Source organism: Lemur catta, chromosome 5 (assembly GCF_020740605.2).
Source record: "Lemur catta isolate mLemCat1 chromosome 5, mLemCat1.pri, whole genome shotgun sequence".
Lineage (NCBI taxonomy): Eukaryota > Metazoa > Chordata > Mammalia > Primates > Lemuridae > Lemur > Lemur catta.
In genome coordinates, this window is record NC_059132.1 from 41878355 (window position 1) to 41892848 (window position 14494).

The 14494-nt window shown below is 43.1% G+C and overlaps 1 non-coding gene across 1 annotated transcript; it reads left to right on the forward strand.

Moving 5' to 3' along the window:
* The first annotated feature begins 14002 nt into the window (after positions 1-14002).
* LOC123639080 lies at positions 14003-14106 on the forward strand. Its single transcript, XR_006735644.1, has one exon. It is a non-coding gene; the product is annotated as a small nucleolar RNA U13 (small nucleolar RNA).
* The last annotated feature ends 388 nt before the right edge of the window (positions 14107-14494 follow it).

Below are 14494 nucleotides of genomic sequence, written 5' to 3' on the forward strand. Positions count from 1 at the left end.
TGTTGCCAAGGCTGGTCTTGAACTCTTGGCAGTGCTGGGATTACAGGCGTGAACCACTGCACCTAGCCTCCTGCGGCATTTCTTAAAAGAACTATCCTTTCTCCATTGACTTACATGTACCATATGACCTGCTTTTTAAAAATTACACTCTTATATGAGCATGGAGGAGAATATGGAAAGATACATATCAAACTATTAACACCGATTACCTTTAAGGGCATGAAATTGGAGAGGAATTGAGTGGAAATTAATATCTTTTTCCTTATATATTTCTTTTGGGACTGCTCAACTTTTACATTTCAAAAGACAGGAAGCATAACGTATTACCATCTGAAATAAAAACACCGTGAGATTGGAAGGGGGTTCTGCTAAAGAGCGAGACCAGGTCAGCGCTGCGGAGTGAGGCCCGGGCCTGGGCGCCAGGATGCGGCCGACCGAGAGAGGTGCCAAAGACACAGGCCAAGTTTCGACCCTGGAAATATAATGGGGCCAGGGGGAAAAATTAGGAAACTGGAGTGAGGAGCTAATTTTATAGAATGAAATGATGCATGTAGCTGAATTTGAGGGAACTACAGGCTGTTTGACTGGGACTGTCCAGACACTCTCATTAATCACTTGATCTAGAATAACCGAGTGCTTCTAGGCAAGAGTCCTTGGGGCAGGTTTGTTATTTCCACCAACATGTCTTGTGCACCCGCATGGCCAGGCACACCATACTGGGCACACGGGGTGTGGAGACGGCCAGGGCTGGACCTGCCCTGAGCTCACCCTGAGTGGAGAGAGGCAGTGGGGCACAGTTAGCCAGCATCACTAGTTCACGGATGAGTACGAGAGGCTCAGGGATCCCAGATACACTGTCTGTATTTAAATAGTGCTGCTCAAGTATTTAAGCATGCTTGGAAATAGTTCCTTTCATTATTTTCAGCACTCTGCCCAAGTATTGTTTACACTATTAATTTATTTCACAAACCGTTTCTTAGCAAATAATGCCAACAGATCCAGTGGGACTTCGCAAGAGTAAATGAAATCTAAATTAAAGAAGGCAGCCTGAGTTGATTTTTATATCCACTTTTTCAGATAAGGCAATAGAGAGTCATTAGCTACACAGGAGTATCTCAGTGAATATAGTATAACTAGAGAACTTAACTATACCTAGTTTTCTTGGAAAAAAAGTCATGGAACGGTCCCCCATTTGTGAGAAAATAAGTTGAGGAAGCTTGGGAGAAAATAATCAACGAGAAGTCATTAACATTTATTAAGTGTTTACTGTGTGCTAGACACTATGCTGAGGTAGGCTTCATATATTATCTCATTTAAGTATCACAAAACCCCTAGGAGTTTCATTATAACATAAGGCCCATTTTACATCTGAGGGAACAAAGGCTCAGAGAGGTTAAGTAACTTGCCAAAAGTCACCCAGCTATTAAATGAAGATTGGAGACCAGAACTCAAGTCTGTCTTACTTCAAAGCTCCTGCTCATATTCAAATAAATAAAAAATAAGAATAAGAATACAAATAATGGCTATTTTTCAGTTATTGAGCTAATGCTACATAGTAAGAGCTGTGCCAGTCATTACCTTTTTGAAAGTTCTCTGACATTAACTCACCTGAGCTTCGTGATTAGACCTGAGGAAGATGCAGCCTGAGACAGTGAGTGCATAACAACAAGACAGTATGGAAATAAATCATCCATTTGATTTTCATCTTAGGTGTTTTTTTATTAAAGCATTTTTCCATAAACCAATATTTTGTTACAGGAAAGGGTAAGAGCTTGTGTAGTATATACTCCACAAAATATTAGGTGAATGATCATGGGCAAAAGCCCCCGCCTTTCTGAGCCTCAGCTTTCTCATCTGTAAAATGGGGACAATTTCTATCACTTTCCTCACAGAGGTATTGTGAAAATCAAGTGAGATGAATGCCTGCAAAAGCACTGTAGACATTTTTTAAAAACTATACTTTTAGGCTTATGGCCAAAGATGGCTTAACACACTGTGATGTTTACATGTGTTTGATCACTCAGATGCTATAAACGCCATGTAAAAGAGTAGGCATTAATAATTAAAACAGCTTGGTGCTAGCATATGAATAAACAGATGGAGAAATAGAGAAGCTAGAATAGACCACCCACATGTGGGAATTTGGTGTATGACAAAGTGGAATTTCAAACCACTCAGGGAATGAGATATTTCAATGAGCATGTCAGGACAACCGGGCAGACAAATGGAAAAATAATAAGTCCAAGATGCCTACTTTATCACTTATCTAACATAATTTCCGGATGTTTCAAAGATTTAAACACAAAAATAATCAAACCATAAATTCTTAGGAGATAACATAGGAGAAATTATTTATGTTTTTTAGAAATGAACACCTTTCCAAGTAAGACACAAAGGTACAAAAGCCATAGAGAAAAGAATTCTAAATTTTGCTATCTAAAAATTAAAAAGTCCTGCAAGGAAAAAAAATATCACAATGTAAAAGGCAAATGACAAACTGAGAGAGCATAAGGCCACATACATGACAGACAAGGGGCTAAATCCCTTAATAGTTAATTAACAAATATTTAATGAGCAACTATTATGTGCTAAGCATCATTCAAAGTTGTGCAAATTCAAAACAGTTCAAATGTCCTGCCTCGTGGAGCTCATATTGTGTAGGGAGATTAAAGGAATCTTGCATATTAGTAAGAAAATACAATAAAAAAATAAGCAAAGTCTCATTTTTAATAAATCACTCACAAAGCTGATAATACAAATGGCATTTAAACATAGGAAAAAGTAACCGATTGTCAGCCTTTTGGCTAAGCAAAGCGTGAAAACAGTGTTCACTCTCCCTCAAAACAAAAGCAATGCAAGTCAAATTCCAGTATCCATCCAAATTCCAATTTCATCCATCAGAATTTTCAAAATCAAAAAGTGCAATAGTAGGCCGGGCACAGTGGCTCACGCCTGTAATCCTAGCACTCTGGGAGGCTGAGGCAGGAGTATCGCTCAAGGTCAGGAGTTCAAGACTAGCCTGAGCAAGAGCGAGACCCCATCTCTACTAAAAAAAAAAAAATAGAAATAAATGATCTGGACAGCTAAAAATATATAGAGAAAAAAATTAGCCGGGCATGGTGGTGCATGCCTGTAGTCCCAGCTACTCGGGAGGCTGAGGCAGAAGGATTGCTTGAGCCCAGGAGTTTGAGATAGCTGTGAGCTTGACGCCACAGCACTCTAGCCTGGGCAACAGAGCAAGACTCTGTCTCAAAAAATAAATAAATAAATAAATAAATAAATAAATAAATATAAAAATTAAAAAGTGCAATAGCATATCATGTTGGCAACAATATAGAGAAACAGGCACTCTCTGTCATTCTTGGCGCACGTGCAAATTGGTTTGACATCTTTGACAATTTGTCAATATGTATCACAATTGCAAATAGCTGTGCTCTTTAGTCCAACAATTCTAAGAATTTACACTACAAATATGTGTGCAATGGGATGTGTATAAAAATGTTTACTGCTTCTGTTGGTGAAAGGCTGACATAGCCTAGATATCCATCAGTAAGACACTGGTGAAACAAATATGGAGCATATCTAAAGTGGTAAAAATTGTTAGAAAGGAAATAGTTGCTGAGAAGAATGAGGCAGATCTATATGTACAGAAGATTCTTCAAAATATATTAAGTGAACAAAAGTGAAGTTGCGAACAGTTTTATGAAATGCTGTGCTGGTAAATGTTTAATAATGTAAAAACATTGTAAGTACATAGATATATAAGATAATTACAGATTTTACTAATATAAAGGATGTATAGCACACAGTTTGCAAATGATAAAATATATAGTACTTTTCATTGTAAATTCCCTCCTGTGTGACTTGCCATTTCTTAAAAATCCCATTGTCAAGTTTTTAATAATTTTGTCACCCACAATTGCATCACAAAATCAGACCATGAATAAGCATGATTACTATGTGATCAGTGAAAAAGTCATTCCTATCATTGATAAATGAGTGGGGTTCAAATATGAATGCTGGTTGATATTTCATTTTTATTGATGAGTAATATGGAAGTAAAATAACAAATAGGTGTGTTGGAACTTCACCTGTTTATCAATGACATGAACAACTTCTTTGCTCAATCAGATAATGGTTGTTGAATGCTGGAAGAATGTTTCCTCAAGCTTTTGTGCTCTTGCCCATGGAACAGACCCAGACACACCACTTTGAGGTTTGATCTGCATCATTATCATTTTCCCACCACTTTCTTACGTCTAGACCAAGAGTCAGCACCGCGGCCTTGGAGCCGAATCTAGCCTGCCATCTGGTCTTGTAAACATAATCTGGAGCACAGCCATGTTCCTCCGTGCACATGTGATTCCTGGCTGCTCCTGCGCTGCAGATACAGTTGGGTGGTGCCACAGAGACTGTGTGTCCTGCAAAGCCTAAGCTAGGTCCTATCCAGTCCTTCACAGAAAAGGTTTTCAGACCCCTGGTCTAGACCATCAACAGACCCATAAATCAAGCTCTGATTTGTAGTGTTTGCCGGTTTCCAAAGTGTAAATACTCCCACCTGACCAGTTTGAAGCCACCAGCATGTCCTCACGAAGGCAGAGTAGGGAGGAGACAGAAAGAGCACACTACTATATAGTATTTCCACCCTACAGATGGAATAGCTGTAAACAACCTCAAGAACATATAGATAATGGTAAGATGTAGAAAGGTAATTAGGAAGCCATGAGTTTCGGCTATTTGCCTTTATTAATAATATAATTAATTTAATTATAAAGTCACATAATTTAATTTTTAAACATAGCTATGTTTAACAACCAGCTCACAAAACTCCTGGAAATTTCACAGCTGCCTCCTGTAAGCCGATACAGCCAGCGCCAGCCCATCACCAGTTATGCTACGACATTGCCAAATGTGTGAAAAACATGTCAAAGAGGGCAGGGCTGTGCATCCACACAAGCTTCTACATGCACAGAGTCTTTCTGGAAGATGCATGAGAAACTGGAACAGCCATGGCTTCCGCAGTGGGAAGTCGAGGGTCTGGGAGTCGAGGTGGAAGGAGGGTCATTGTTTACTGTATGTTCTTTGGTATAGAATATAAATGTGCATGAATTTTTTATCATATGCTTGTATTGACCTTATACCCCAATGACTCATCTGTGAGCAAGCTACTCGATCCTTTTTCCTGCAGTGTCCCGGAGCGCTGGAACAGGGGGCTGGCACAGCCCCTGCGCCTCCCGAGGCAGCAGCCGAGCGAATCAGCAATCCTCCCCGACAAGCACGCCGCCTCAGTGCAGCCTCAGGGCTCTCGTGGCCTCGCCTCGCCTTCTCTTTCTTCCTTATTCTCTGTTTGTTCATATTTCCTGGAAAAATTAACTCAGCTTTTCCTCTTAACCAGTTTCTTTGGCATTTTGAAGGGCAGGCCGCAGCAGCCTGCCAGCGGTCCCCACAGGCCGGGCCTTGCTGACACACTTACCCGGGACTCCCGTGGCCCGGGGCTGCTTCTGCAGAGCCAGCCACGCACCGGGAGTCCCTTGCCCAGGTCAGACCTGCGCGGCGACGGCGGGCAGCCTCGCGGTGTGTCTGTGCTCTTCCTTCCAGTTCCCGATACTCCTTTCCCCAGCGCCAGTGTCCAGGCCAGAGGAGGTTCCCCTGAAGCAGACACAAATTCGTAGAAAAGGGATTTATTAGGATGTGTTCCCAGAAAATTTTGGCAGGAGAATGGGAACGGTGGACAGGAACAAGAAGAAAGCCAGGCGAGGATGCAATGTTTATTGTTCTAGTTTTCTATCGCTGCGTGTCAAACACCCCAGTGCAGTGGCGTAAATCAACTGCCATTTGTATTATGCCCACGGATTCTTTGAGACAGGAATTTGAAGAGGGCAATGGGGACAGCTCATTTCTGTCCCACTGTGTCCGGGCCTCAGCTGGAAAGACTCGAAGACCAGGGCGGCTCGAAGATGGGGGCTGACACCATCTGGAGGCTTCTTCACACACATAGTTCCTGAGCGGGGGTGACCTGCCGCTGCCACTGTTGACCAGTGGGCCTGCAGGTGGCCTTGCATGTGGCTGGGGCTTTTCCCATCACGGCTGTTGGGTTCCAAGAACAAGTGTTCCAAGAGGCAATGTCTGGGGAACAAGAGTTCCAAGAGACCAAGACAGAAGCTGCAAGACTTTTCCTGACCTGGCTTCAGAAGTCAGCAGTGACATTCTCTGGGTTCAGCTGCCTTCTGTCAGTTACAGTCAATCACCAAGATCAGCCCAGATTCAGAGGGAGGCCGACGGCAAGATGGATTGCAGAAGGGCATGGATGGTGGGAGGCGCTGCTGTGGCCATCTTTGAAAATACCACGTGCAACATAAACAAAGTCCCGTGGAGGGTACCTTTGGCTCGATCGCACATGGGGGGCTCCGGAGAGTGTGGGCATGCCTCAGAGTGGTTCCAGTCAGGGCTAACGGAGCGGGACCGTTTGCATCCACGCACCTATCACTGGCCACAGGCTGCCTCTGAGGGGACATGAGTTTCCAGGTACTGCTGTCTCCCCTGAGTGCAGGCAAAGCGGGCTCTGGCAGCCAGGGGCAGCCCTATGACAGAGACATCGGTGCTGGCCCTGGGAGCTGAAGGCAACATGGAAGTGGGTGTACATGAAATTGGAAAGGAATCTCAGGTGATATGGGCACAGGTCACCCACAGGGTCTGCTCTGGGGGGAGAGAGAATTCTAACCAACAGAACCGCTCACATCGCAGCCCAGTGCTCATTCATTCATTCGCTCTGTTGAGCAGGTGCCAGGACACAAAGCTGAGCTAAGACAGGTCAGGACTGTCCAGCAGCTCACCGCCTGGCAGGGCCACAAACATGCAAAGTTATCATGGACGTCTGCTGCCATGGGACTGAGATCCTGTCTGTACCCATCCGTGAAGAGGCCATCTGGAGTCATGGCTGTGCCCTGGCACTTTAGAGTCCAGTCCTGGCCCCACTATGACTCTTGTGTAAACTCTTCTGTAAAATCGGGATAGTAAGAGTACTCGCTCCACAGGGTAGCGGTGAAGGTTAAATGCAGTTATGGGCGAGAGCCCTGAGCACAGTGCCTCTGGCACACGGCGAGTGTTACAATGTTAGCAGTGGTCACAGTTGTTTTGATAGAGGCACAAAGTAAAGAAACACCACTTGGCTGGAGTAGAGGCAGGGACAGACCATGAGAACTTCCTGGAAGACCTGACCTTACGCTGGGGCTGATGGCAGGACTGCACTGGGCAGGGTTCTTTACGTGCCTTCTCCACGCTTAACCGGGCACTGGGCGTGGCGGGCCGGAAGCCACCAGCTGACAGGCAGCGGCGCCTCCACAGCCATGCTCTGCACACTCAGCCCAGCAACACCCCGAGTCTCTGGTCAGCCCGTCTTAAACATTTCTACCTGCTCTCTGTGGCCTCATTCTCTTCTTAGCTGCATGAGACAGATTTCCTTCTATTTCTCTGCTCACACTTTTATAGCTCACACATACAAAAAACATATAATGTGTCTGTGTATATAATGCAGCTCTTACAAAATAATAACATTAATACTCACGTGCTTGCTGCCCAAATTTAAAGTAGATCAACCATCACCAGCATCTTTGAGGGGTCTGTGCTCCCCGGCACCACCCTGCCTGCACCCAAGGGGTTGCCATGACCCGGAAACTTATGCTTATCATTTCCTTACTGTTTCTCTATTATATTGCATTAGTCATCTACTGTTGTTTTTTTTTTTTTTTTTTTTGAGACAGAGTCTCACTTTGTTGCCCGGGCTAGAGTGAGTGCCATGGCATCAGCCTAGCTCACAGCAACCTCAAACTCCTGGGCTTAAGCGATCCTACTGCCTCAGCCTCCCGAGTAGCTGGGACTACAGACATGTGCCACCATGCCCGGCTAATTTTTTCTATATATATTTTTTTAGTTGTCCAGATAATTTATTTCTATTTTTTTAGTAGAGACGGGGTCTCGCTCAGGGTGGTCTCGAACTCCTGACCTCGAGCGATCCACCCACCTTGGCCTCCCAGAGGGCTAGGAGTCATCTACTGTTGTATCATAAATTATCCCAAAAATTAGCAGCTTAAAACAATAAACATTTATTCTTTCACAGATTCTATGGTCAGAGTTTTGGAAGCAGCTTTTCTGGGTGGTTCTGGATCCAGATCTCTCCTGGGGTGGCAGCTGAGACGTCAGCTGGGGCTGCAGTCATCTGAAGGTTTGACTGGGGCACAAGACACATTGCTGAGGTGATGTGCTCACATGGTGGTTGGCAGAAGGCCGCAGGTCCTTGCAACAGAGACCTCTCCATTGGGCTGAGTGCCCTCAGAACATGGCACTTGGCTTCCCCCAGAGCACATGATCAGAGAGAGCGCAAGGAGGAAGCCAGGCTGTCTTTCAAGACTAGTCTCAGAAGTCGCACATTGTCACATGCTCTTTTCTATTCATTAGAAGTGAGTCATTAAATCCAGCCTACACTCAAGGGGAGGGAAATTAAGCTCCATCTTTTAAAAAGAGTGTAAGAATGTAAAACTTTTAAAAATGAGTGTGTGTTTGTGTGTATCCCTAAACTATATATATACATTTTTAGTCTTTACCTAAGTGGAATCACACGGTGTGTGTTCTATGATGTGCAAGTCCACCGACACTGTGCTTGTGGGATCCACTCGTGTTGGCATATTGTGCTCATTTGCTGCAGCTGCCACAGCCAAGAACCACAGCCCCGGGGGGCTTACACAACGGAAATCTATTTTCTTACAGCTCTGGAAGCTGAAAAAGTCCAAGACTGAAGTGTCAGCAGGTTAGTTTCTTCTAAGGTGTCTCTCCTTGGCACGTAGATGGCGTCTGCTTCCTGTGTCCTCACACGATCTTCCCTCTGTGTGTGGCCGTGTCCTCGTCTCCTCTTCTGAGAAGGGCACCAGCCGTACCAGATTAGGGCCCACCCTGATGACCTCACTTTAACTCGATCACCCTCTTTAAAGAATCTATCTCCAAATACAGTTACATTCTGAGGTCGTGGGGGTTAGGACATCAACATATGAGTTTGGGGGGACACAGTTCAACCCGTAATTTTCACAGCTCTGTAGTATTCCATTGCGTGAATAGACAAAAGTATATTATTCTATTCTACTAACAATGGATATTTTGGCTATTTCCAGTTTTTTGTTGTCATAAATGATACTGCCACATGCCTCCTGTGACCCTTGAACATGTGGGATATATGCATCTTCATATTTGCTGTTAATACCAGTTTTTGACAAAGTGGTTCCACTGGTTTCCGCCCCCATCAGCAGTGCGTCAGGGCTCTCACTGCTCCACACTCCCACTGCCACGTGGTATGGTCAGACTTTTTAATTTTGCTAATCTCATGGGTGCAAAATATCTGCTTTGTGGCTTTAATTAGTATTTCCCAGATTGCTAGCAAGGTAGAAAATCTTTTGTTAATTTGTTTATAAAGTGCTTTTTCGTTTCCTGTGTCCATTTTTCCATTGGATTGTTCTCTTTTTCTTTGTTGATTTGTCAAAGTGCTTCACATATCGGTATTGCAAATACTTTCCCCCAGCTGTGCTTCTCTTTTATTTTGTGTTGCCAATTCCCGTCAATCTTGGCTCCTGTTCTTTTGTCCGTCTGCTTTGTGCTCCTCCTCGGCCCTGTTCGGTGCTTGTTCTTCACGCGACCCTAGTCAATCACCACGATGGATGAACTTTGCACTGCACCTGCTCCCAACGCCTAAGTCTGTATCTTCAAAATAGCTCTTAAGGGTCACCAACCTCTCCATGCTCTGTCTTTCTAACCTGTGCACTTTGGCACATGTTCACCATGGCTAGGGGACTGTGTTCTCCCATCCTGCAGCCCCTATAATTGTCACTTTGTAGCACTTAGCACATGGCGTTGTAATGATCTTTTTACTGGCTGTCTCCCCCACCAGACGGTACATCCCCATGACTCTGTACCCAGCAGCATGTCTGCACAGAGTTGACATGCAATAAATCCTTGATGACTGAATTAATTAATAATTTTTCATGGGTTAAAAATTAGGCTCACCAATAAAACTAACACAAGTGTGCAAATCATTTGTATTATTGAAACATGTATGCAAATTTTACACATTAATCAAAAAAATAACCTCTGAACTCTGATCTCCCAAAATAAATGTATCATAAATGTGCAAAATAATAGCTAAGTTTCACCAACAGCTTTCTTTCAGCCAAGACCACAACCTTCTGAAGACGCAGACAGAAGGTTTCAGGGTCCCCTAAGGGTTCCATCACATGCTCCTTCCCCTCCCCGAGCTGGACCGGGCATACTGCATTTCCTCCAGAAAGCACTGGGAACTTGGAAGAATTGCTTAACCTGGTTGCTGAGAAGCTGGAGGCTCTTGACACACCCAAGGAGAAACTAAACAAATTGAAGGGATGACGATACTGCTTGGCAATGATTCAGTAGTATGCTTTTCCTGAAGTCATTTGTTTGGCATTGCTGCGTGTCTAGCCAAAGTCAGAAACGTCAGCTTCACACTGAATGAACAGCTATAGAGGCCAAAATAAAGGATTGGCAATGGGGCATTCTAACAAATGAGTTGAACTCCTCCTTCAACTTCATTTTCCGGTCAAAATGTTGTTAAGTTAAACAGATTTACTGTTTTGTTTTTATTGCCTCTGAGATAAATTTTTCCAAGCAACCTTCTCTTAACTGGTGTCAATCAGTAACTTCTGTGTTTCTCTAGTGCAAGCTTTCTCAATCTCAGCACTATTAACATGTTGGGCCAGATAGCACTTTGCTGAGAGGGGCTGTCCTATGAATTGTAGGCTACTTATTGTATGCTATGAATTGTAGCATCCCTGGTCTCTACAGATGCTAGTAGCACCCCCTAAGTTATGCCAACCAGAAATATCCCCAGACATTGTCTCTGAGATCTAGAGTCTAGAGAGACCTTTTGATTTTCCGCCACTGGCTACAATTGACTCAGCTTTAACACCCTTCTCAAATAGGAGGCTAACAAATAAATATAGGCATACCTCAGAGATAATGTGGGTTCAGTTCCAGACCACCACAGTAAAGCAAATATCTCAATAAAGTGAGTCACATGAATTCCTTAGTTTCCCAATGCATGTAAAAGTTATGTTTACACTATGTGGTACTCTGTTAAGTGTGCAATAGCATTATGTCTAAAAAACAATGTACATAGCCTAATTTAAAAACACTTTAGTGCTAAAAAATGCTAATGATTATCTGATCCTTCAGTGAGCCATAATCTTTTTGCTGGCAGAGGGTCTTGCTGTAATGTTGATGGCTGGTGACTAACAGGGTGGTGATTGCTGAACGTTGGGGTGACTGTAACAATTTCTTAAAGTAAGACAACAATGAAGTTTGCTGCATCAATTGACTCTTTCACAAGAGATTTCTCCCTACCATGTGATGCTGTTTGATAGCATTTTACCCACAGTAGAACCTCCTTCAAAATTGGAATCAGTCCTCTCAAACTCTGCCACTGCTTTATCAACAAAGTTTTGGAATATTCTAAATCCTTTGTTGTCATTTCAACAATGATCATAGCTTCTTAACCAGGAGTAGATTCCATCTCAAGAAACCATGTTATTTGCTCATCCATAAGAAGCAACTCCTCATCCCTTAAAGTTTTGTCATGAGATTGCAGCAATTTAGTCACATCTTCAGGCTCTACTTCAAATTCTATCTCTCTTACTGTTTCCACTTCATCTGCAGTTACTTCCTCCACTGAAGTCTTGAACCCCTCAAAGCATCCATGAGGGTTGGAATCCACTTCTTCCAAACTCCTGTTAATATTTTGACCTCCTCCTATGAATCATGAATGTTCTTAATAACATCTAGAATGTTGAATCCTTTCCAGAAGGTTTTCAATCTACTTTGCTCAGATCCATCAGAGGAATCACTATCTACGGCAGCTATAGCCTTATGAAATATATTTCTTAAATAATAAGACTTGAAAGTCAAAATTACTCCTGATCCACGGGCTGTAGAATGGATGTTGTGTTAGCAGGCCTGAAAACAATATTCATCTGCTTGTATATCTCCATCAGAGCTCTTGGTGACCAGAGCTCATTGTCAATGTGCAGTAATATTTTGGAAGAAATCTTTTTTTTCCTGAGCAGTAGGTCTCAACAGTGGGCTTAAAGTATTCATATGTGCTATCATCCAGGTTTTGTTGTTCCATTTATAGAGCTCAGGCAGAGTAGAGTTAGCCTAATTCCTAAGGGCCCAAAGATTTTTGGAATGGTAAATGAGCCTTGGCTTCAACTTAAAGTCACCAGCTGCATTAGTCTCTAACAAGAGAGTCAGCCTGTCCTTTGAGGCTTTGAAGTCAGGCATTGACTTCTCCTCTCTAGCTATGAAAGTCCTAGATGGCATCTTCTTCCAATATAAGCCTGTTTTGTCTATGTTGAAAATGTTTTTTAGCGTAGCCATCTTCATTAATTATCTTAGCTAGATCTTTTGGATAACTTGTAGGTTCTACATCAGCACTTGCTGCTTCACCTTGCACTTTTGTTATAGAGATGGCTTCTTTCCTTAAACCTCATGAAGCAATCTCTTGTAGCGTCAAGGTTTTCTTCTGCAGGTTCCTCACCTCTCTCTGCCTTCACAGAACTGAAAAGAGTTAGGACCTTACTCTAGATTAGGCTTTGGCTTAAGGGAATGTTGTGACTGGTTGGATCTTCTATCAAACTTTCTCCATATCAGCAATAAGGCTGTTTCATTTTCTAAGCATGCATGTGTTCACTGGAGTAGCACTTTTAATTAATTTCCTCCGAGAGATGAGGGAACAGCCAGTCAGTGGAGCAGTGAGAACACACACAATTTATGGATTAAGTTCACTATCTTATATAGGCATTGTTTGTGGCACCCCAAAACAATGACAATAGTAACAGCAAAGATCACTGATCACAGATCACCACAACAGATAGAATTGCAGGGAGTGAGCTACGCTCCCAGCAAAAATAGGGTCCCTCAGGCAGGGGTCATCACAAAGGATAAGGAAATAATAGAAAATAGAAATAAAAGAATACACAGAGACAAAAGTGCAGTTTTATAAAGTATAGATTTTATAATAGTTGGGGGGTCAGGAGACCTCCATCATTCCCATGAGCTGTGAGGCCCTGAGTGAAGTTTCACATCAGTATTTATTGGTACAGTGATCAGTTGCCAGGGGTAACAGAGTTACATAATAACAGGTAGTTCCTTTTAGGTTAAAAGTCTCCCAAAAAGCTTCTAGAGATCCCTTAATTAACTCCACGTGAGCAAACGGTTACAAAATCTTTCTAAGACAAACTTCTAAGTTCTGAGATAAAGCTATCACTTAGCAGAAAGGTTAAACAGAAATGTAGTGGTTTGGTATTTCTTTATCTAGTTTTTGTGGATTGAGATAGGTAGTCATGAGTGAAGCAGGAACTGTCCCTTAGGCTAATTGTTTTTAGCTGCAGGTGTCTGTCTGTTGGGCGCGCACTCTTTGATCAGTTCTCATCCTGTGGCTCCATGCCAAGCTTTGCCTTACAGAAGCAGGCGCAAGAAGCCGACAGGCCTGAGACAGCCAGCGTCACCATGGAAAACGCTGCTGATCCGTGAGATGCACCCTCCCCACCCCACCCCCCACCGACGCGAAGCAGCTTTTGATATGTGAACTAACATATTCACATATTCCTTCAGGGAAAAGCCCTGTAAAACTCCTGAAATCATTTCTGTCTCTATATAGCAATATCAATCTATGGAGCAACATACAATAATAATGGAAAAGTTTGAAATAGTGTGAGAATTAACAAAACATGACATGGAGACACGAAGTGAGCACATGCTGTTGGAAAAATGGTGCCAACAGACTTTCTTGACACAGGGTTGCCACAAACCTTCAATTTGTAAGAAACAAAGTATCTAAATAGTGCAGTAAAGCAAAGCAATAAAACAAAGTATGGCTATAAATCATTTTTAGCCCCTTCTCAGATGTCCTAGGGAAAAACAATAAATAGTGATCTTTTTGCAGTTCATAAGCGTGATGATTGATTTTTCATGCTTATGTATGAGATGTGCCTCCCTCACACCTTGTTACAATGTCAGCACGTCACCCGTCTGATGTGAAAATAAATAAATAAATAAACAAATAAGAGGCACAAGCCTATTATGTTGAATGTTGATTCTCTTCTCATAAACCCAGCCCGGGTTCATACTTATCATGTCACAACCCCACCCAAAAGTAGGCAGTGATTTCCATAAACAGAAAGTATACATTTCTAAACCACATATTCAAGGACCTCTACAACCTGGGTTTAGAAACCTGGGAGAACTGTCCTAAGTGGACAAAGAGGTTGGACATTCTAGGTGGGAGGAGTGGCACTGGCAAGGGTGTGGTGTTGAGAGGAAAGAAAGGAAGATTCCAGAGGAGCATGGCCACTGGGGTTGGAGAAGGGGCTCCCATGGTATCCAAGGGGCCAGCTGAACCACAGACCAGGTCACGTCTCTGGCA